The sequence below is a fragment of the Falco peregrinus genome, chromosome 1 (genome assembly GCF_023634155.1).
Source record: "Falco peregrinus isolate bFalPer1 chromosome 1, bFalPer1.pri, whole genome shotgun sequence".
NCBI lineage: Eukaryota > Metazoa > Chordata > Aves > Falconiformes > Falconidae > Falco > Falco peregrinus.
In genome coordinates, this window is record NC_073721.1 from 56,312,129 (window position 1) to 56,332,437 (window position 20,309).

Here is a 20,309-nt window from a genome sequence, read left to right on the forward strand (position 1 = left end):
CCCCATCTCAGCCCAGAAAGCAGGTAGAACAAGTTTTGTGGTGCCTTTCAGCTGCCTACCGGGGTAATGTAAAAACTAGCAACAGAACTCCTTTCTGGCACCTTCCCCGATGGAGTTGTGCATGGGGTGTGTTTGGAACATTTTGTCACCAGCCGAGGCCAAAATTCAGCGCTTCCCCATCTCAGCCCAGAAAGCAGGTAGAACAAGTTTTGTGGTGCGTTTCAGCTGCCTACCGGGGTAATGTAAAAACTAGCCACAGAACTCGTATCTGGCCCCTTCGCCAGTGGAGTTGTGCATGGGGTGTGTTTGGAACATTTTGTCACCAGCCGAGGCCAAAATTCAGCGCTTCCCCATCCTAGCCCAGAAAGCAGGTAGAACAACTTTTGTGGTGCCTTCCAGCTGCCTACCCTAGCAATGTAAAAAGTACCGAGAGAACTCCTTTCTGGCCCCTTCGCCAGTGGAGTTGTGCATGGGGTGTGTTTGGAACATTTTGTCACCAGCCGAGTCCAAAATTCAGCGCTTCCCCAACTGAGCCCAGAAAGCAGGTAGAACAACTTTTGTGATGCATTTCAGCTGCCTACCGCGGTAGTCTAAAAACTAGCCACAGAACTCGTATCTGGCCCCTTCGCCAGTGGAGTTGTGCATGGGGTGTGTTTGGAACATTTTGTCACCAGCCGAGTCCAAAATTCAGCGCTTCCCCATCTCAGCCCAGAAAGCAGGTAAAACAACTTCTGTGGTGCCTTTCAGCTGCCTACAGGGGTAATGTAAAAACTAGCAACAGATCTCGTATCTGGCCCCTTCCCCGGTGGAGTTGTGCATGGGGTGTGTTTGGAACATTTGTCACCAGCCTAGGCCAAACTTCAGCGCTTCCCCATCTCAGCCCAGAAAGCAGGTAGAACAAGTTTTGTGGTGCCTTTCAGCTGCCTAACGGGGTAATGTAAAAACTACCAAGAGAACTCCTTTCTGGCACCTTCACCGATGGAGTTGTGCATGGGGTGTGTTTGGAACATTTTGTCACCAGCCGAGTCCAAAATTCAGCCCTTCCCCATCTCAGCCCAGAAAGCAGGTAGAACAAGTTTTGTGGTGCGTTTCAGCTGCCTACAGGGGTAGTGTAAAAACTACCAATAGAACTCGTTTCTGGCAGCTTCCCCGGTGGAGTTGTGCATGGGGTGTGTTAGGAACGTTTTGTCACCAGCCGAGGCCAAAATTCAGCGCTTCCCGATCTCAGCCCAGAAAGCAGGTAGAACAAGTCTTGTGGTGCCTTTCAGCTGCCTACTGGGGTAGTGTAAAAACTTCCAACGGAACTCCTTTCTGGCACCTTCCACGGTGGAGTTGTGCATGGGGTGTGTTTGGAACATTTTGTCACCAGCCGAGTCCAAAATTCAGCGCTTCCCCATCTCAGCCCAGAAAGCAGGTAGAACAAGTTTTGTGGTGCGTTTCAGCTGCCTACTGTGGTAGTGTAAAAACTACCAGTAGAACTCGTTTCTGGCAGCTTCCCCGGTGGAGTTGTGCATGGGGTGTGTTTGGAACATTTTGTCACCAGCCGAGTCCAAAATTCAGCGCTTCCCCATCTCAGCCCAGAAAGCAGGTAGAATAAGTTTTGTGTTGCATTTCAGCTGCCTACCGCGGTAGTGTAAAAACTACCAACGGAACTCCTTTCTGGCACCTTCCCCGGAGGAGTTGTGCATGGGGTGTGTTTGGAACATTTTGTCACCAGCCGAGGCCAAACTTCAGCGCTTCCCCATCTCAGCCCAGAAAGCAGGATGAACTACATCTGTGGTCCCTTTCACCTGCCTACCGGGGTAGTGTAAAAACTACCAACGGATCTTCTTTCTGGCAGCTTCCTCGGAGGAGTTGTGCATGGGGTGTGTTTGGAACATTTTGTCACCAGCCGAGTCCAAAATTCAGCGCTTCCCCATCTCAGCCCAGAAAGCAGGTAGAACAAGTCTTGTGGTGCCTTTCAGCTGCCTACCCGAGCAATCTAAAAAGTACCAAGAGAACTCCTTTCTGGCACCTTCCCCGGTGGAGTTGTGCATGGGGTGTGTTAGGAACATTTTGTCCCAAGCCGAGGCCAAAATTCAGCGCTTCCCGATCTCAGCCCAGAAAGCAGGTAGAACAAGTTTTGTGGTGCCTTTCAGCTGCCTACTGGGGTAGTGTAAAAACTACCAATAGAACTCATTTCTGGCACCTTCCCCGGTGGAGTCGTGCATGGGGTGTGTTTGGAACATTTTGTCACCAGCCGAGTCCAAAATTCAGCGCTTCCCCATCTCAGCCCAGAAAGCAGGATGAACTACATCTGTGGTGCCTTTCAGCTGCCTACCGGGGTAGTGTAAAAACTAGCAAAGGAACTCCTTTCTGGCACCTTCCCCGGTGGAGTTGTGCATGGGGTGTGTTTGGAACATTTTGTGACCAGCCGAGGCCAAAATTCAGCGCTTCCCCATCCTAGCCCAGAAAGCAGGTAGAACAACTTTTGTGGTGCCTTCCAGCTGCCTACCCTAGCAATGTAAAAAGTACCGAGAGAACTCCTTTATGGCACCTTCCCCGGAGGAGTTGTGCATGGGGTGTGTTTGGAACATTTTGTCACCAGCCGAGTCCAAAATTCAGCGCTTCCCCAACTGAGCCCAGAAAGCAGGTAGAACAACTTTTGTGAGGCATTTCAGCTGCCTACAGCGGTAGTCTAAAAACTAGCCACAGAACTCGTATCTGGACTCTTCGCCAGTGGAGTTGTGCATGGGGTGTGTTTGGAACATTTTGTCACCAGCCGAGGCCAAAATTCAGCGCTTCCCCATCTCAGCCCAGAAAGCAGGTAGAACAAGTCTTGTGGTGCCTTTCAGCTGCCTACCCGAGCAATGTAAAAAGTACCAAGAGAACTCCTTTCTGGCACCTTCCCCGGTGGAGTCGTGCATGGGGTGTGTTTGGAACATTTTGTCACCAGCCGAGTCCAAAATTCAGCGCTTCCCCATCTCAGCCCAGAAAGCAGGTAGAACAAGTTTTGTGGTGCCTTTCAGCTGCTTACCGGGGTAATGTAAAAACTAGCCACAGAACTCCTTTCTGGCACCTTCGCCAGTGGAGTTGTGCATGGGGTGTGTTTGGAACATTTTGTGACCAGCCGAGGCCAAAATTCAGCGCTTCCCCATCCTAGCCCAGAAAGCAGGTAGAACAACTTTTGTGGTGCCTTCCAGCTGCCTACCCTAGCAATGTAAAAAGTACCGAGAGAACTCCTTTCTGGCCCCTTCGCCAGTGGAGTTGTGCATGGGGTGTGTTTGGAACATTTTGTCACCAGCCGAGTCCAAAATTCAGCGCTTCCCCAACTGAGCCCAGAAAGCAGGTAGAACAACTTTTGTGATGCATTTCAGCTGCCTACCGCGGTAGTCTAAAAACTAGCCACAGAACTCGTATCTGGCCCCTTCGCCAGTGGAGTTGTGCATGGGGTGTGTTTGGAACATTTTGTCACCAGCCGAGTCCAAAATTCAGCGCTTCCCCATCTCAGCCCAGAAAGCAGGTAAAACAACTTCTGTGGTGCCTTTCAGCTGCCTACAGGGGTAATGTAAAACCTAGCAACAGATCTCGTATCTGGCCCCTTCCCCGGTGGAGTTGTGCATGGGGTGTGTTTGGAACATTTGTCACCAGCCGAGGCCAAAATTCAGCGCTTCCCCATCTCAGCCCAGAAAGCAGGTAGAACAAGTTTTGTGGTGCCTTTCAGCTGCCTAACGGGGTAATGTAAAAACTACCAAGAGAACTCCTTTCTGGCACCTTCACCGATGGAGTTGTGCATGGGGTGTGTTTGGAACATTTTGTCACCAGCCGAGTCCAAAATTCAGCGCTTCCCCATCTCAGCCCAGAAAGCAGGTAGAACAAGTTTTGTGGTGCGTTTCAGCTGCCTACTGTGGTAGTGTAAAAACTACCAGTAGAACTCGTTTCTGGCAGCTTCCCCGGTGGAGTTGTGCATGGGGTGTGTTTGGAACATTTTGTCACCAGCCGAGTCCAAAATTCAGCGCTTCCCCATCTCAGCCCAGAAAGCAGGTAGAATAAGTTTTGTGTTGCATTTCAGCTGCCTACCGCGGTAGTGTAAAAACTACCAACGGAACTCCTTTCTGGCACCTTCCCCGGAGGAGTTGTGCATGGGGTGTGTTTGGAACATTTTGTCACCAGCCGAGGCCAAACTTCAGCGCTTCCCCATCTCAGCCCAGAAAGCAGGATGAACTACATCTGTGGTCCCTTTCACCTGCCTACCGGGGTAGTGTAAAAACTACCAACGGATCTTCTTTCTGGCAGCTTCCCCGGAGGAGTTGTGCATGGGGTGTGTTTGGAACATTTTGTCACCAGCCGAGGCCAAAATTCAGCGCTTCCCCATCTCAGCCCAGAAAGCAGGTAGAACAAGTCTTGTGGTGCCTTTCAGCTGCCTACCCGAGCAATCTAAAAAGTACCAAGAGAACTCCTTTCTGGCACCTTCCCCGGTGGAGTTGTGCATGGGGTGTGTTTGGAACATTTTGTCACCAGCCGAGGCCAAAATTCAGCGCTTCCCCAACTGAGCCCAGAAAGCAGGTAGAACAACTTTTGTGGTGCCTTCCAGCTGCCTACCCTAGCAATGTAAAAAGTACCGAGAGAACTCCTTTCTGGCCCCTTCCCCGGAGGAGTTGTGCATGGGGTGTGTTTGGAACATTTTGTCACCAGCCGAGTCCAAAATTTAGCGCTTCCCCAACTGAGCCCAGAAAGCAGGTAGAACAACTTTTGTGATGCATTTCAGCTGCCTACCGCGGTAGTCTAAAAACTAGCCACAGAACTCGTATCTGGCCCCTTCGCCAGTGGAGTTGTGCATGGGGTGTGTTTGGAACATTTTGTCACCAGCAGAGGGCAAAATTCAGCGCTTCCCCATCTCAGCCCAGAAAGCAGGTAGAACAAGTTTTGTGGTGCCTTTCAGCTGCCTACCGGGGTAATGTAAAAACTAGCAACAGAACTCCTTTCTGGCACCTTCCCCGATGGAGTTGTGCATGGGGTGTGTTTGGAACATTTTGTCACCAGCCGAGGCCAAAATTCAGCGCTTCCCCATCTCAGCCCAGAAAGCAGGTAGAACAAGTTTTGTGGTGCGTTTCAGCTGCCTACCGGGGTAATGTAAAAACTAGCCACAGAACTCGTATCTGGCCCCTTCGCCAGTGGAGTTGTGCATGGGGTGTGTTTGGAACATTTTGTGACCAGCCGAGGCCAAAATTCAGCGCTTCCCCATCCTAGCCCAGAAAGCAGGTAGAACAACTTTTGTGGTGCCTTCCAGCTGCCTACCCTAGCAATGTAAAAAGTACCGAGAGAACTCCTTTCTGGCCCCTTCGCCAGTGGAGTTGTGCATGGGGTGTGTTTGGAACATTTTGTCACCAGCCGAGGCCAAAATTCAGCGCTTCCCCAACTGAGCCCAGAAAGCAGGTAGAACAACTTTTGTGATGCATTTCAGCTGCCTACCGCGGTAGTCTAAAAACTAGCCACAGAACTCGTATCTGGCCCCTTCGCCAGTGGAGTTGTGCATGGGGTGTGTTTGGAACATTTTGTCACCAGCCGAGTCCAAAATTCAGCGCTTCCCCATCTCAGCCCAGAAAGCAGGTAAAACAACTTCTGTGGTGCCTTTCAGCTGCCTACAGGGGTAATGTAAAAACTAGCAACAGATCTCGTATCTGGCCCCTTCCCCGGTGGAGTTGTGCATGGGGTGTGTTTGGAACATTTCTCACCAGCCGAGGCCAAAATTCAGCGCTTCCCCATCTCAGCCCAGAAAGCAGGTAGAACAAGTTTTGTGGTGCCTTTCAGCTGCCTAACGGGGTAATGTAAAAACTACCAAGAGAACTCCTTTCTGGCACCTTCACCGATGGAGTTGTGCATGGGGTGTGTTTGGAACATTTTGTCACCAGCCGAGTCCAAAATTCAGCCCTTCCCCATCTCAGCCCAGAAAGCAGGTAGAACAAGTTTTGTGGTGCGTTTCAGCTGCCTACAGGGGTAGTGTAAAAACTACCAATAGAACTCGTTTCTGGCAGCTTCCCCGGTGGAGTTGTGCATGGGGTGTGTTAGGAACGTTTTGTCACCAGCCGAGGCCAAAATTCAGCGCTTCCCGATCTCAGCCCAGAAAGCAGGTAGAACAAGTCTTGTGGTGCCTTTCAGCTGCCTACTGGGGTAGTGTAAAAACTTCCAACGGAACTCCTTTCTGGCACCTTCCACGGTGGAGTTGTGCATGGGGTGTGTTTGGAACATTTTGTCACCAGCCGAGTCCAAAATTCAGCGCTTCCCCATCTCAGCCCAGAAAGCAGGTAGAACAAGTTTTGTGGTGCGTTTCAGCTGCCTACTGTGGTAGTGTAAAAACTACCAGTAGAACTCGTTTCTGGCAGCTTCCCCGGTGGAGTTGTGCATGGGGTGTGTTTGGAACATTTTGTCACCAGCCGAGTCCAAAATTCAGCGCTTCCCCATCTCAGCCCAGAAAGCAGGTAGAATAAGTTTTGTGTTGCATTTCAGCTGCCTACCGCGGTAGTGTAAAAACTACCAACGGAACTCCTTTCTGGCACCTTCCCCGGTGGAGTTGTGCATGGGGTGTGTTTGGAACATTTTGTCACCAGCCGAGGCCAAACTTCAGCGCTTCCCCATCTCAGCCCAGAAAGCAGGATGAACTACATCTGTGGTCCCTTTCACCTGCCTACCAGGGTAGTGTAAAAACTACCAACGGATCTTCTTTCTGGCAGCTTCCCCGGAGGAGTTGTGCATGGGGTGTGTTTGGAACATTTTGTCACCAGCCGAGTCCAAAATTCAGCGCTTCCCCATCTCAGCCCAGAAAGCAGGTAGAACAAGTCTTGTGGTGCCTTTCAGCTGCCTACCCGAGCAATCTAAAAAGTACCAAGACAACTCCTTTCTGGCACCTTCCCCGGTGGAGTTGTGCATGGGGTGTGTTAGGAACATTTTGTCCCAAGCCGAGGCCAAAATTCAGCGCTTCCCGATCTCAGCCCAGAAAGCAGGTAGAACAAGTTTTGTGGTGCCTTTCAGCTGCCTACTGGGGTAGTGTAAAAACTACCAATAGAACTCATTTCTGGCACCTTCCCCGGTGGAGTCGTGCATGGGGTGTGTTTGGAACATTTTGTCACCAGCCGAGTCCAAAATTCAGCGCTTCCCCATCTCAGCCCAGAAAGCAGGATGAACTACATCTGTGGTGCCTTTCAGCTGCCTACCGGGGTAGTGTAAAAACTAGCAAAGGAACTCCTTTCTGGCACCTTCCCCGGTGGAGTTGTGCATGGGGTGTGTTTGGAACATTTTGTGACCAGCCGAGGCCAAAATTCAGCGCTTCCCCATCCTAGCCCAGAAAGCAGGTAGAACAACTTTTGTGGTGCCTTCCAGCTGCCTACCCTAGCAATGTAAAAAGTACCGAGAGAACTCCTTTCTGGCACCTTCCCCGGAGGAGTTGTGCATGGGGTGTGTTTGGAACATTTTGTCACCAGCCGAGTCCAAAATTCAGCGCTTCCCCAACTGAGCCCAGAAAGCAGGTAGAACAACTTTTGTGAGGCATTTCAGCTGCCTACAGCGGTAGTCTAAAAACTAGCCACAGAACTCGTATCTGGACTCTTCGCCAGTGGAGTTGTGCATGGGGTGTGTTTGGAACATTTTGTCACCAGCCGAGGCCAAAATTCAGCGCTTCCCCATCTCAGCCCAGAAAGCAGGTAGAACAAGTCTTGTGGTGCCTTTCAGCTGCCTACCCGAGCAATGTAAAAAGTACCAAGAGAACTCCTTTCTGGCACCTTCCCCGGTGGAGTCGTGCATGGGGTGTGTTTGGAACATTTTGTCACCAGCCGAGTCCAAAATTCAGCGCTTCCCCATCTCAGCCCAGAAAGCAGGTAGAACAAGTTTTGTGGTGCCTTTCAGCTGCTTACCGGGGTAATGTAAAAACTAGCCACAGAACTCCTTTCTGGCACCTTCGCCAGTGGAGTTGTGCATGGGGTGTGTTTGGAACATTTTGTGACCAGCCGAGGCCAAAATTCAGCGCTTCCCCATCCTAGCCCAGAAAGCAGGTAGAACAACTTTTGTGGTGCCTTCCAGCTGCCTACCCTAGCAATGTAAAAAGTACCGAGAGAACTCCTTTCTGGCCCCTTCGCCAGTGGAGTTGTGCATGGGGTGTGTTTGGAACATTTTGTCACCAGCCGAGTCCAAAATTCAGCGCTTCCCCATCTCAGCCCAGAAAGCAGGTAAAACAACTTCTGTGGTGCCTTTCAGCTGCCTACAGGGGTAATGTAAAAACTAGCAACAGATCTCGTATCTGGCCCCTTCCCCGGTGGAGTTGTGCATGGGGTGTGTTTGGAACATTTGTCACCAGCCGAGGCCAAAATTCAGCGCTTCCCCATCTCAGACCAGAAAGCAGGTAGAACAAGTTTTGTGGTGCCTTTCAGCTGCCTAACGGGGTAATGTAAAAACTACCAAGAGAACTCCTTTCTGGCACCTTCACCGATGGAGTTGTGCATGGGGTGTGTTTGGAACATTTTGTCACCAGCCGAGTCCAAAATTCAGCCCTTCCCCATCTCAGCCCAGAAAGCAGGTAGAACAAGTTTTGTGGTGCCTTTCAGCTGCCTACTGGGGTAGTGTAAAAACTACTAATAGAACTCATTTCTGGCACCTTCCCCGGTGGAGTCGTGCATGGGGTGTGTTTGGAACATTTTGTCACCAGCCGAGTCCAAAATTCAGCGCTTCCCCATCTCAGCCCAGAAAGCAGGATGAACTACATCTGTGGTGCCTTTCAGCTGCCTACCGGGGTAGTGTAAAAACTAGCAAAGGAACTCCTTTCTGGCACCTTCCCCGGTGGAGTTGTGCATGGGGTGTGTTTGGAACATTTTGTGACCAGCCGAGGCCAAAATTCAGCGCTTCCCCATCCTAGCCCAGAAAGCAGGTAGAACAACTTTTGTGGTGCCTTCCAGCTGCCTACCCTAGCAATGTAAAAAGTACCGAGAGAACTCCTTTATGGCACCTTCCCCGGAGGAGTTGTGCATGGGGTGTGTTTGGAACATTTTGTCACCAGCCGAGTCCAAAATTCAGCGCTTCCCCAACTGAGCCCAGAAAGCAGGTAGAACAACTTTTGTGAGGCATTTCAGCTGCCTACCGCGGTAGTCTAAAAACTAGCCACAGAACTCGTATCTGGCCCCTTCGCCAGTGGAGTTGTGCATGGGGTGTGTTTGGAACATTTTGTCACCAGCCGAGGCCAAAATTCAGCGCTTCCCCATCTCAGCCCAGAAAGCAGGTAGAACAAGTCTTGTGGTGCCTTTCAGCTGCCTACCCGAGCAATGTAAAAAGTACCAAGAGAACTCCTTTCTGGCACCTTCCCCGGTGCAGTTGTGCATGGGGTGTGTTTGGAACATTTTGTCACCAGCCGAGGCCAAAATTCAGCGCTTCCCCATCTCAGCCCAGAAAGCAGGTAGAATAAGTTTTGTGGTGCGTTTCAGCTGCCTACCGCGGTAGTCTAAAAACTAGCCACAGAACTCGTATCTGGCCCCTTCGCCAGTGGAGTTGTGCATGGGGTGTGTTTGGAACATTTTGTGACCAGCCGAGGCCAAAATTCAGCGCTTCCCCATCCTAGCCCAGAAAGCAGGTAGAACAACTTTTGTGGTGCCTTCCAGCTGCCTACCCTAGCAATGTAAAAAGTACCGAGAGAACTCCTTTCTGGCCCCTTCGCCAGTGGAGTTGTGCATGGGGTGTGTTTGGAACATTTTGTCACCAGCCGAGTCCAAAATTCAGCGCTTCCCCAACTGAGCCCAGAAAGCAGGTAGAACAACTTTTGTGATGCATTTCAGCTGCCTACCGCGGTAGTCTAAAAACTAGCCACAGAACTCGTATCTGGCCCCTTCGCCAGTGGAGTTGTGCATGGGGTGTGTTTGGAACATTTTGTCACCAGCCGAGTCCAAAATTCAGCGCTTCCCCATCTCAGCCCAGAAAGCAGGTAAAACAACTTCTGTGGTGCCTTTCAGCTGCCTACAGGGGTAATGTAAAAACTAGCAACAGATCTCGTATCTGGCCCCTTCCCCGGTGGAGTTGTGCATGGGGTGTGTTTGGAACATTTGTCACCAGCCGAGGCCAAAATTCAGCGCTTCCCCAACTGAGCCCAGAAAGCAGGTAGAACAACTTTTGTGAGGCATTTCAGCTGCCTACAGCGGTAGTCTAAAAACTAGCCACAGAACTCGTATCTGGACTCTTCGCCAGTGGAGTTGTGCATGGGGTGTGTTTGGAACATTTTGTCACCAGCCGAGGCCAAAATTCAGCGCTTCCCCATCTCAGCCCAGAAAGCAGGTAGAACAAGTCTTGTGGTGCCTTTCAGCTGCCTACCCGAGCAATGTAAAAAGTACCAAGAGAACTCCTTTCTGGCACCTTCCCCGGTGGAGTCGTGCATGGGGTGTGTTTGGAACATTTTGTCACCAGCCGAGTCCAAAATTCAGCGCTTCCCCATCTCAGCCCAGAAAGCAGGTAGAACAAGTTTTGTGGTGCCTTTCAGCTGCTTACCGGGGTAATGTAAAAACTAGCCACAGAACTCCTTTCTGGCACCTTCGCCAGTGGAGTTGTGCATGGGGTGTGTTTGGAACATTTTGTGACCAGCCGAGGCCAAAATTCAGCGCTTCCCCATCCTAGCCCAGAAAGCAGGTAGAACAACTTTTGTGGTGCCTTCCAGCTGCCTACCCTAGCAATGTAAAAAGTACCGAGAGAACTCCTTTCTGGCCCCTTCGCCAGTGGAGTTGTGCATGGGGTGTGTTTGGAACATTTTGTCACCAGCCGAGTCCAAAATTCAGCGCTTCCCCAACTGAGCCCAGAAAGCAGGTAGAACAACTTTTGTGATGCATTTCAGCTGCCTACCGCGGTAGTCTAAAAACTAGCCACAGAACTCGTATCTGGCCCCTTCGCCAGTGGAGTTGTGCATGGGGTGTGTTTGGAACATTTTGTCACCAGCCGAGTCCAAAATTCAGCGCTTCCCCATCTCAGCCCAGAAAGCAGGTAAAACAACTTCTGTGGTGCCTTTCAGCTGCCTACAGGGGTAATGTAAAAACTAGCAACAGATCTCGTATCTGGCCCCTTCCCCGGTGGAGTTGTGCATGGGGTGTGTTTGGAACATTTGTCACCAGCCGAGGCCAAAATTCAGCGCTTCCCCATCTCAGCCCAGAAAGCAGGTAGAACAAGTTTTGTGGTGCCTTTCAGCTGCCTAACGGGGTAATGTAAAAACTACCAAGAGAACTCCTTTCTGGCACCTTCACCGATGGAGTTGTGCATGGGGTGTGTTTGGAACATTTTGTCACCAGCCGAGTCCAAAATTCAGCCCTTCCCCATCTCAGCCCAGAAAGCAGGTAGAACAAGTTTTGTGGTGCCTTTCAGCTGCCTACTGGGGTAGTGTAAAAACTACTAATAGAACTCATTTCTGGCACCTTCCCCGGAGGAGTCGTGCATGGGGTGTGTTTGGAACATTTTGTCACCAGCCGAGTCCAAAATTCAGCGCTTCCCCATCTCAGCCCAGAAAGCAGGATGAACTACATCTGTGGTGCCTTTCAGCTGCCTACCGGGGTAGTGTAAAAACTAGCAAAGGAACTCCTTTCTGGCACCTTCCCCGGTGGAGTTGTGCATGGGGTGTGTTTGGAACATTTTGTGACCAGCCGAGGCCAAAATTCAGCGCTTCCCCATCCTAGCCCAGAAAGCAGGTAGAACAACTTTTGTGGTGCCTTCCAGCTGCCTACCCTAGCAATGTAAAAAGTACCGAGAGAACTCCTTTATGGCACCTTCCCCGGAGGAGTTGTGCATGGGGTGTGTTTGGAACATTTTGTCACCAGCCGAGTCCAAAATTCAGCGCTTCCCCAACTGAGCCCAGAAAGCAGGTAGAACAACTTTTGTGAGGCATTTCAGCTGCCTACAGCGGTAGTCTAAAAACTAGCCACAGAACTCGTATCTGGCCCCTTCGCCAGTGGAGTTGTGCATGGGGTGTGTTTGGAACATTTTGTCACCAGCCGAGGCCAAAATTCAGCGCTTCCCCATCTCAGCCCAGAAAGCAGGTAGAACAAGTCTTGTGGTGCCTTTCAGCTGCCTACCCGAGCAATGTAAAAAGTACCAAGAGAACTCCTTTCTGGCACCTTCCCCGGTGGAGTTGTGCATGGGGTGTGTTTGGAACATTTTGTCACCAGCCGAGGCCAAAATTCAGCGCTTCCCCATCTCAGCCCAGAAAGCAGGTAGAATAAGTTTTGTGGTGCGTTTCAGCTGCCTACCGCGGTAGTCTAAAAACTAGCCACAGAACTCGTATCTGGCCCCTTCGCCAGTGGAGTTGTGCATGGGGTGTGTTTGGAACATTTTGTGACCAGCCGAGGCCAAAATTCAGCGCTTCCCCATCCTAGCCCAGAAAGCAGGTAGAACAACTTTTGTGGTGCCTTCCAGCTGCCTACCCTAGCAATGTAAAAAGTACCGAGAGAACTCCTTTCTGGCACCTTCCCCGGAGGAGTTGTGCATGGGGTGTGTTTGGAACATTTTGTCACCAGCCGAGTCCAAAATTCAGCGCTTCCCCAACTGAGCCCAGAAAGCAGGTAGAACAACTTTTGTGATACATTTCAGCTGCCTACCGCGGTAGTCTAAAAACTAGCCACAGAACTCGTATCTGGCCCCTTCGCCAGTGGAGTTGTGCATGGGGTGTGTTTGGAACATTTTGTCACCAGCCGAGTCCAAAATTCAGCGCTTCCCCATCTCAGCCCAGAAAGCAGGTAAAACAACTTCTGTGGTGCCTTTCAGCTGCCTACAGGGGTAATGTAAAAACTAGCAACAGATCTCGTATCTGGCCCCTTCCCCGGTGGAGTTGTGCATGGGGTGTGTTTGGAACATTTGTCACCAGCCGAGGCCAAAATTCAGCGCTTCCCCATCTCAGCCCAGAAAGCAGGTAGAACAAGTTTTGTGGTGCCTTTCAGCTGCCTAACGGGGTAATGTAAAAACTACCAAGAGAACTCCTTTCTGGCACCTTCACCGATGGAGTTGTGCATGGGGTGTGTTTGGAACATTTTGTCACCAGCCGAGTCCAATATTCAGCCCTTCCCCATCTCAGCCCAGAAAGCAGGTAGAACAAGTTTTGTGGTGCGTTTCAGCTGCCTACTGGGGTAGTGTAAAAACTACCAATAGAACTCGTTTCTGGCAGGTTCCCCGGAGGAGTTGTGCATGGGGTGTGTTTGGAACATTTTGTCACCAGCCGAGTCCAAAATTCAGCGCTTCCCCATCTCAGCCCAGAAAGCAGGTAGAATAAGTTTTGTGTTGCATTTCAGCTGCCTACCGCGGTAGTCTTAAAACTACCAACGGAACTCCTTTCTGGCACCTTCCCCGGAGGAGTTGTGCATGGGGTGTGTTTGGAACATTTTGTCACCAGCCGAGGCCAAACTTCAGCGCTTCCCCATCTCAGCCCAGAAAGCAGGATGAACTACATCTGTGGTCCCTTTCACCTGCCTACCGGGGTAGTGTAAAAACTACCAACGGATCTTCTTTCTGGCAGCTTCCCCGGAGGAGTTGTGCATGGGGTGTGTTTGGAACATTTTGTCACCAGCCGAGTCCAAAATTCAGCGCTTCCCCATCTCAGCCCAGAAAGCAGGTAGAACAAGTCTTGTGGTGCCTTTCAGCTGCCTACCCGAGCAATCTAAAAAGTACCAAGAGAACTCCTTTCTGGCACCTTCCCCGGTGGAGTTGTGCATGGGGTGTGTTAGGAACATTTTGTCACCAGCCGAGGCCAAAATTCAGCGCTTCCCGATCTCAGCCCAGAAAGCAGGTAGAACAAGTCTTGTGGTGCCTTTCAGCTGCCTACTGGGGTAGTGTAAAAACTTCCAACGGAACTCCTTTCTGGCACCTTCCACGGTGGAGTTGTGCATGGGGTGTGTTTGGAACATTTTGTCACCAGCCGAGTCCAAAATTCAGCGCTTCCCCATCTCAGCCCAGAAAGCAGGTAGAACAAGTTTTGTGGTGCGTTTCAGCTGCCTACTGGGGTAGTGTAAAAACTACCAATAGAACTCGTTTCTGGCACATTCCCCGGTGGAGTTGTGCATGGGGTGTGTTTGGAACATTTTGTCACCAGCCGAGTCCAAAATTCAGCGCTTCCCCATCTCAGCCCAGAAAGCAGGTAGAATAAGTTTTGTGTTGCATTTCAGCTGCCTACCGCGGTAGTGTAAAAACTACCAACGGAACTCCTTTCTGGCACCTTCCCCGGAGGAGTTGTGCATGGGGTTTGTTTGGAACATTTTGTCACCAGCCGAGGCCAAACTTCAGCGCTTCCCCATCTCAGCCCAGAAAGCAGGATGAACTACATCTGTGGTCCCTTTCACCTGCCTACCGGGGTAGTGTAAAAACTACCAACGGAACTCCTTTCTGGCAGCTTCCCCGGAGGAGTTGTGCATGGGGTGTGTTTGGAACATTTTGTCACCAGCCGAGTCCAAAATTCAGCGCTTCCCCATCTCAGCCCAGAAAGCAGGTAGAACAAGTCTTGTGGTGCCTTTCAGCTGCCTACCCGAGCAATCTAAAAAGTACCAAGAGAACTCCTTTCTGGCCCCTTCGCCAGTGGAGTTGTGCATGGGGTGTGTTAGGAACATTTTGTCACCAGCCGAGGCCAAAATTCAGCGCTTCCCGATCTCAGCCCAGAAAGCAGGTAGAACAAGTCTTGTGGTGCCTTTCAGCTGCCTACCGGGGTAATGTAAAAACTAGCAACAGAACTCCTTTCTGGCACCTTCCCCGATGGAGTTGTGCATGGGGTGTGTTAGGAACATTTTGTCACCAGCCGAGGCCAAAATTCAGCGCTTCCCGATCTCAGCCCAGAAAGCAGGTAGAACAAGTTTTGTGGTGCCTTTCAGCTGCCTACTGGGGTAGTGTAAAAACTACCAATAGAACTCATTTCTGGCACCTTCCCCGGTGGAGTCGTGCATGGGGTGTGTTTGGAACATTTTGTCACCAGCCGAGTCCAAAATTCAGCGCTTCCCCATCTCAGCCCAGAAAGCAGGTAGAACAACTTCTGTGGTGCCTTTCACCTGCCTACCGCGGTAGTGTAAAAACTACCAAGAGAACTCCTGTCTGGCACGTTTCCCGATGGAGTTGTGCATGGGGTGTGTTTGGAACATTTTGTGACCAGCCGAGGCCAAAATTCAGCGCTTCCCAATCTCAGCCCAGAAAGCAGGATGAACTACATCTGTGGTGCATTTCAGCTGCCTACCCGAGTAATGTAAAAAGTTCCAACAGAACTCCTTTCTGGCACCTTGCCCGATGGAGTTGTGCATGGGGTGTGTTTGGAACATGTTGTCACCAGCCGAGTCCAAAATTCAGCGCTTCCCCATCTCAGCCCAGAAAGCAGGTAGAACAACTTTTGTGGTGCCTTCCAGCTGCCTACCCTAGCAATGTAAAAAGTACCGAGAGAACTCCTTTCTGGCCCCTTCGCCAGTGGAGTTGTGCATGGGGTGTGTTTGGAACATTTTGTCACCAGCCGAGTCCAAAATTCAGCGCTTCCCCAACTGAGCCCAGAAAGCAGGTAGAACAACTTTTGTGAGGCATTTCAGCTGCCTACCGCGGTAGTCTAAAAACTAGCCACAGAACTCGTATCTGGCCCCTTCGCCAGTGGAGTTGTGCATGGGGTGTGTTAGGAACATTTTGTCACCAGCCGAGGCCAAAATTCAGCGCTTCCCCATCTCAGCCCAGAAAGCAGGTAGAACAAGTTTTGTGGTGCCTTTCAGCTGCCTACTGGGGTAGTGTAAAAACTACCAATAGAACTCATTTCTGGCACCTTCCCCGGTGGAGTTGTGCATGGGGTGTGTTTGGAACATTTTGTCACCAGCCGAGTCCAAAATTCAGCGCTTCCCCATCTCAGCCCAGAAAGCAGGTAGAACAAGTTATGTGGTGCCTTTCAGCTGCCTACTGGGGTAGTGTAAAAACTACCAACGGAACTCCTTTCTGGCACCTTCCCCGATGGAGTTGTGCATGGGGTGTGTTTGGAACATTTTGTCACCAGCCGAGGCCAAAATTCAGCGCTTCCCCATCCTAGCCCAGAAAGCAGGTAGAACAACTTCTGTGGTGCCTTCCAGCTGCCTACCCTAGCAATGTAAAAAGTACCGAGAGAACTCCTTTCTGGCCCCTTCGCCAGTGGAGTTGTGCATGCGGTGTGTTTGGAACATTTTGTCACCAGCCGAGTCCAAAATTCAGCGCTTCCCCAACTGAGCCCAGAAAGCAGGTAGAACAACTTTTGTGAGGCATTTCAGCTGCCTACCGCGGTAGTCTAAAAACTAGCCACAGAACTCGTATCTGGCCCCTTCGCCAGTGGAGTTGTGCATGGGGTGTGTTTGGAACATTTTGTCACCAGCCGAGTCCAAAATTCAGCGCTTCCCCATCTCAGCCCAGAAAGCAGGTAAAACAACTTCTGTGGTGCCTTTCAGCTGCCTACAGGGGTAATGTAAAAACTAGCAACAGATCTCGTATCTGGCCCCTTCCCCGGTGGAGTTCTGCATGGGGTGTGTTTGGAACATTTGTCACCAGCCGAGGCCAAAATTCAGCGCTTCCCCATCTCAGCCCAGAAAGCAGGTAGAACAAGTTTTGTGGTGCCTTTCAGCTGCCTAACGGGGTAATGTAAAAACTACCAAGAGAACTACTTTCTGGCACCTTCACCGATGGAGTTGTGCATGGGGTGTGTTTGGAACATTTTGTCACCAGCCGAGTCCAAAATTCAGCCCTTCCCCATCTCAGCCCAGAAAGCAGGTAGAACAAGTTTTGTGGTGCCTTTCAGCTGCCTACTGGGGTAGTGTAAAAACTACCAATAGAACTCATTTCTGGCACCTTTCCCGGAGGAGTTGTGCATGGGGTGTGTTTGGAACATTTTGTCACCAGCCGAGTCCAAAATTCAGCGCTTCCCCATCTCAGCCCAGAAAGCAGGATGAACTACATCTGTGGTGCCTTTCAGCTGCCTACCGGGGTAGTGTAAAAACTAGCAAAGGAACTCCTTTCTGGCACCTTCCCCGGTGGAGTTGTGCATGGGGTGTGTTTGGAACATTTTGTGACCAGCCGAGGCCAAAATTCAGCGCTTCCCCATCCTAGCCCAGAAAGCAGGTAGAACAACTTTTGTGGTGCCTTCCAGCTGCCTACCCTAGCAATGTAAAAAGTACCGAGAGAACTCCTTTATGGCACCTTCCCCGGAGGAGTTGTGCATGGGGTGTGTTTGGAACATTTTGTCACCAGCCGAGTCCAAAATTCAGCGCTTCCCCAACTGAGCCCAGAAAGCAGGTAGAACAACTTTTGTGAGGCATTTCAGCTGCCTACAGCGGTAGTCTAAAAACTAGCCACAGAACTCGTATCTGGCCCCTTCGCCAGTGGAGTTGTGCATGGGGTGTGTTTGGAACATTTTGTCACCAGCCGAGGCCAAAATTCAGCGCTTCCCCATCTCAGCCCAGAAAGCAGGTAGAACAAGTCTTGTGGTGCCTTTCAGCTGCCTACCCGAGCAATGTAAAAAGTACCAAGAGAACTCCTTTCTGGCACCTTCCCCGGTGGAGTCGTGCATGGGGTGTGTTTGGAACATTTTGTCACCAGCCGAGTCCAAAATTCAGCGCTTCCCCATCTCAGCCCAGAAAGCAGGTAGAACAAGTTTTGTGGTGCCTTTCAGCTGCTTACCGGGGTAATGTAAAAACTAGCAACAGAACTCCTTTCTGGCACCTTCCCCGATGGAGTTGTGCATGGGGTGTGTTTGGAACATTTTGTCACCAGCCGAGGCCAAAATTCAGCGCTTCCCCATCTCAGCCCAGAAAGCAGGTAGAACAAGTTTTGTGGTGCGTTTCAGCTGCCTACCGGGGTAATGTAAAAACTAGCCACAGAACTCGTATCTGGCCCCTTCGCCAGTGGAGTTGTGCATGGGGTGTGTTTGGAACATTTTGTGACCAGCCGAGGCCAAAATTCAGCGCTTCCCCATCCTAGCCCAGAAAGCAGGTAGAACAACTTTTGTGGTGCCTTCCAGCTGCCTACCCTAGCAATGTAAAAAGTACCGAGAGAACTCCTTTCTGGCCCCTTCGCCAGTGGAGTTGTGCATGGGGTGTGTTTGGAACATTTTGTCACCAGCCGAGTCCAAAATTCAGCGCTTCCCCAACTGAGCCCAGAAAGCAGGTAGAACAACTTTTGTGATGCATTTCAGCTGCCTACCGCGGTAGTCTAAAAACTAGCCACAGAACTCGTATCTGGCCCCTTCGCCAGTGGAGTTGTGCATGGGGTGTGTTTGGAACATTTTGTCACCAGCCGAGTCCAAAATTCAGCGCTTCCCCATCTCAGCCCAGAAAGCAGGTAAAACAACTTCTGTGGTGCCTTTCAGCTGCCTACAGGGGTAATGTAAAAACTAGCAACAGATCTCGTATCTGGCCCCTTCCCCGGTGGAGTTGTGCATGGGGTGTGTTTGGAACATTTGTCACCAGCCGAGGCCAAAATTCAGCGCTTCCCCATCTCAGCCCAGAAAGCAGGTAGAACAAGTTTTGTGGTGCCTTTCAGCTGCCTAACGGGGTAATGTAAAAACTACCAAGAGAACTCCTTTCTGGCACCTTCACCGATGGAGTTGTGCATGGGGTGTGTTTGGAACATTTTGTCACCAGCCGAGTCCAAAATTCAGCCCTTCCCCATCTCAGCCCAGAAAGCAGGTAGAATAAGTTTTGTGTTGCATTTCAGCTGCCTACCGCGGTAGTCTTAAAACTACCAACGGAACTCCTTTCTGGCACCTTCCCCGGAGGAGTTGTGCATGGGGTGTGTTTGGAACATTTTGTCACCAGCCGAGGCCAAACTTCAGCGCTTCCCCATCTCAGCCCAGAAAGCAGGATGAACTACATCTGTGGTCCCTTTCACCTGCCTACCGGGGTAGTGTAAAAACTACCAACGGATCTTCTTTCTGGCAGCTTCCCCGGAGGAGTTGTGCATGGGGTGTGTTTGGAACATTTTGTCACCAGCCGAGTCCAAAATTCAGCGCTTCCCCATCTCAGCCCAGAAAGCAGGTAGAACAAGTCTTGTGGTGCCTTTCAGCTGCCTACCCGAGCAATCTAAAAAGTACCAAGAGAACTCCTTTCTGGCACCTTCCCCGGTGGAGTTGTGCATGGGGTGTGTTTGGAACATTTTGTGACCAGCCGAGGCCAAAATTCAGCGCTTCCCCATCCTAGCCCAGAAAGCAGGTAGAACAACTTTTGTGGTGCCTTCCAGCTGCCTACCCTAGCAATGTAAAAAGTACCGAGAGAACTCCTTTATGGCACCTTCCCCGGAGGAGTTGTGCATGGGGTGTGTTTGGAACATTTTGTCACCAGCCGAGTCCAAAATTCAGCGCTTCCCCAACTGAGCCCAGAAAGCAGGTAGAACAACTTTTGTGAGGCATTTCAGCTGCCTACAGCGGTAGTCTAAAAACTAGCCACAGAACTCGTATCTGGCCCCTTCGCCAGTGGAGTTGTGCATGGGGTGTGTTTGGAACATTTTGTCACCAGCCGAGGCCAAAATTCAGCGCTTCCCCATCTCAGCCCAGAAAGCAGGTAGAACAAGTCTTGTGGTGCCTTTCAGCTCCCTACCCTAGCAATGTAAAAAGTACCAAGAGAACTCCTTTCTGGCACCTTCCCCGGTGGAGTCGTGCATGGGGTGTGTTTGGAACATTTTGTCACCAGCCGAGTCCAAAATTCAGCGCTTCCCCATCTCAGCCCAGAAAGCAGGTAGAACAAGTTTTGTGGTGCCTTTCAGCTGCCTACCGGGGTAGTGTAAAAACTAGCAAAGGAAATCCTTTCTGGCACCTTCCCCGGTGGAGTTGTGCATGGGGTGTGTTTGGAACATTTTGTGACCAGCCGAGGCCAAAATTCAGCGCTTCCCCATCCTAGCCCAGAAAGCAGGTAGAACAACTTTTGTGGTGCCTTCCAGCTGCCTACCCTAGCAATGTAAAAAGTACCGAGAGAACTCCTTTATGGCACCTTCCCCGGAGGAGTTGTGCATGGGGTGTGTTTGGAACATTTTGTCACCAGCCGAGTCCAAAATTCAGCGCTTCCCCAACTGAGCCCAGAAAGCAGGTAGAACAACTTTTGTGATGCATTTCAGCTGCCTACAGCGGTAGTCTAAAAACTAGCCACAGAACTCGTATCTGGCCCCTTCGCCAGTGGAGTTGTGCATGGGGTGTGTTTGGAACATTTTGTCACCAGCCGAGGCCAAAATTCAGCGCTTCCCCATCTCAGCCCAGAAAGCAGGTAGAACAAGTCTTGTGGTGCCTTTCAGCTGCCTACCCGAGCAATGTAAAAAGTACCAAGAGAACTCCTTTCTGGCACCTTCCCCGGTGGAGTCGTGCATGGGGTGTGTTT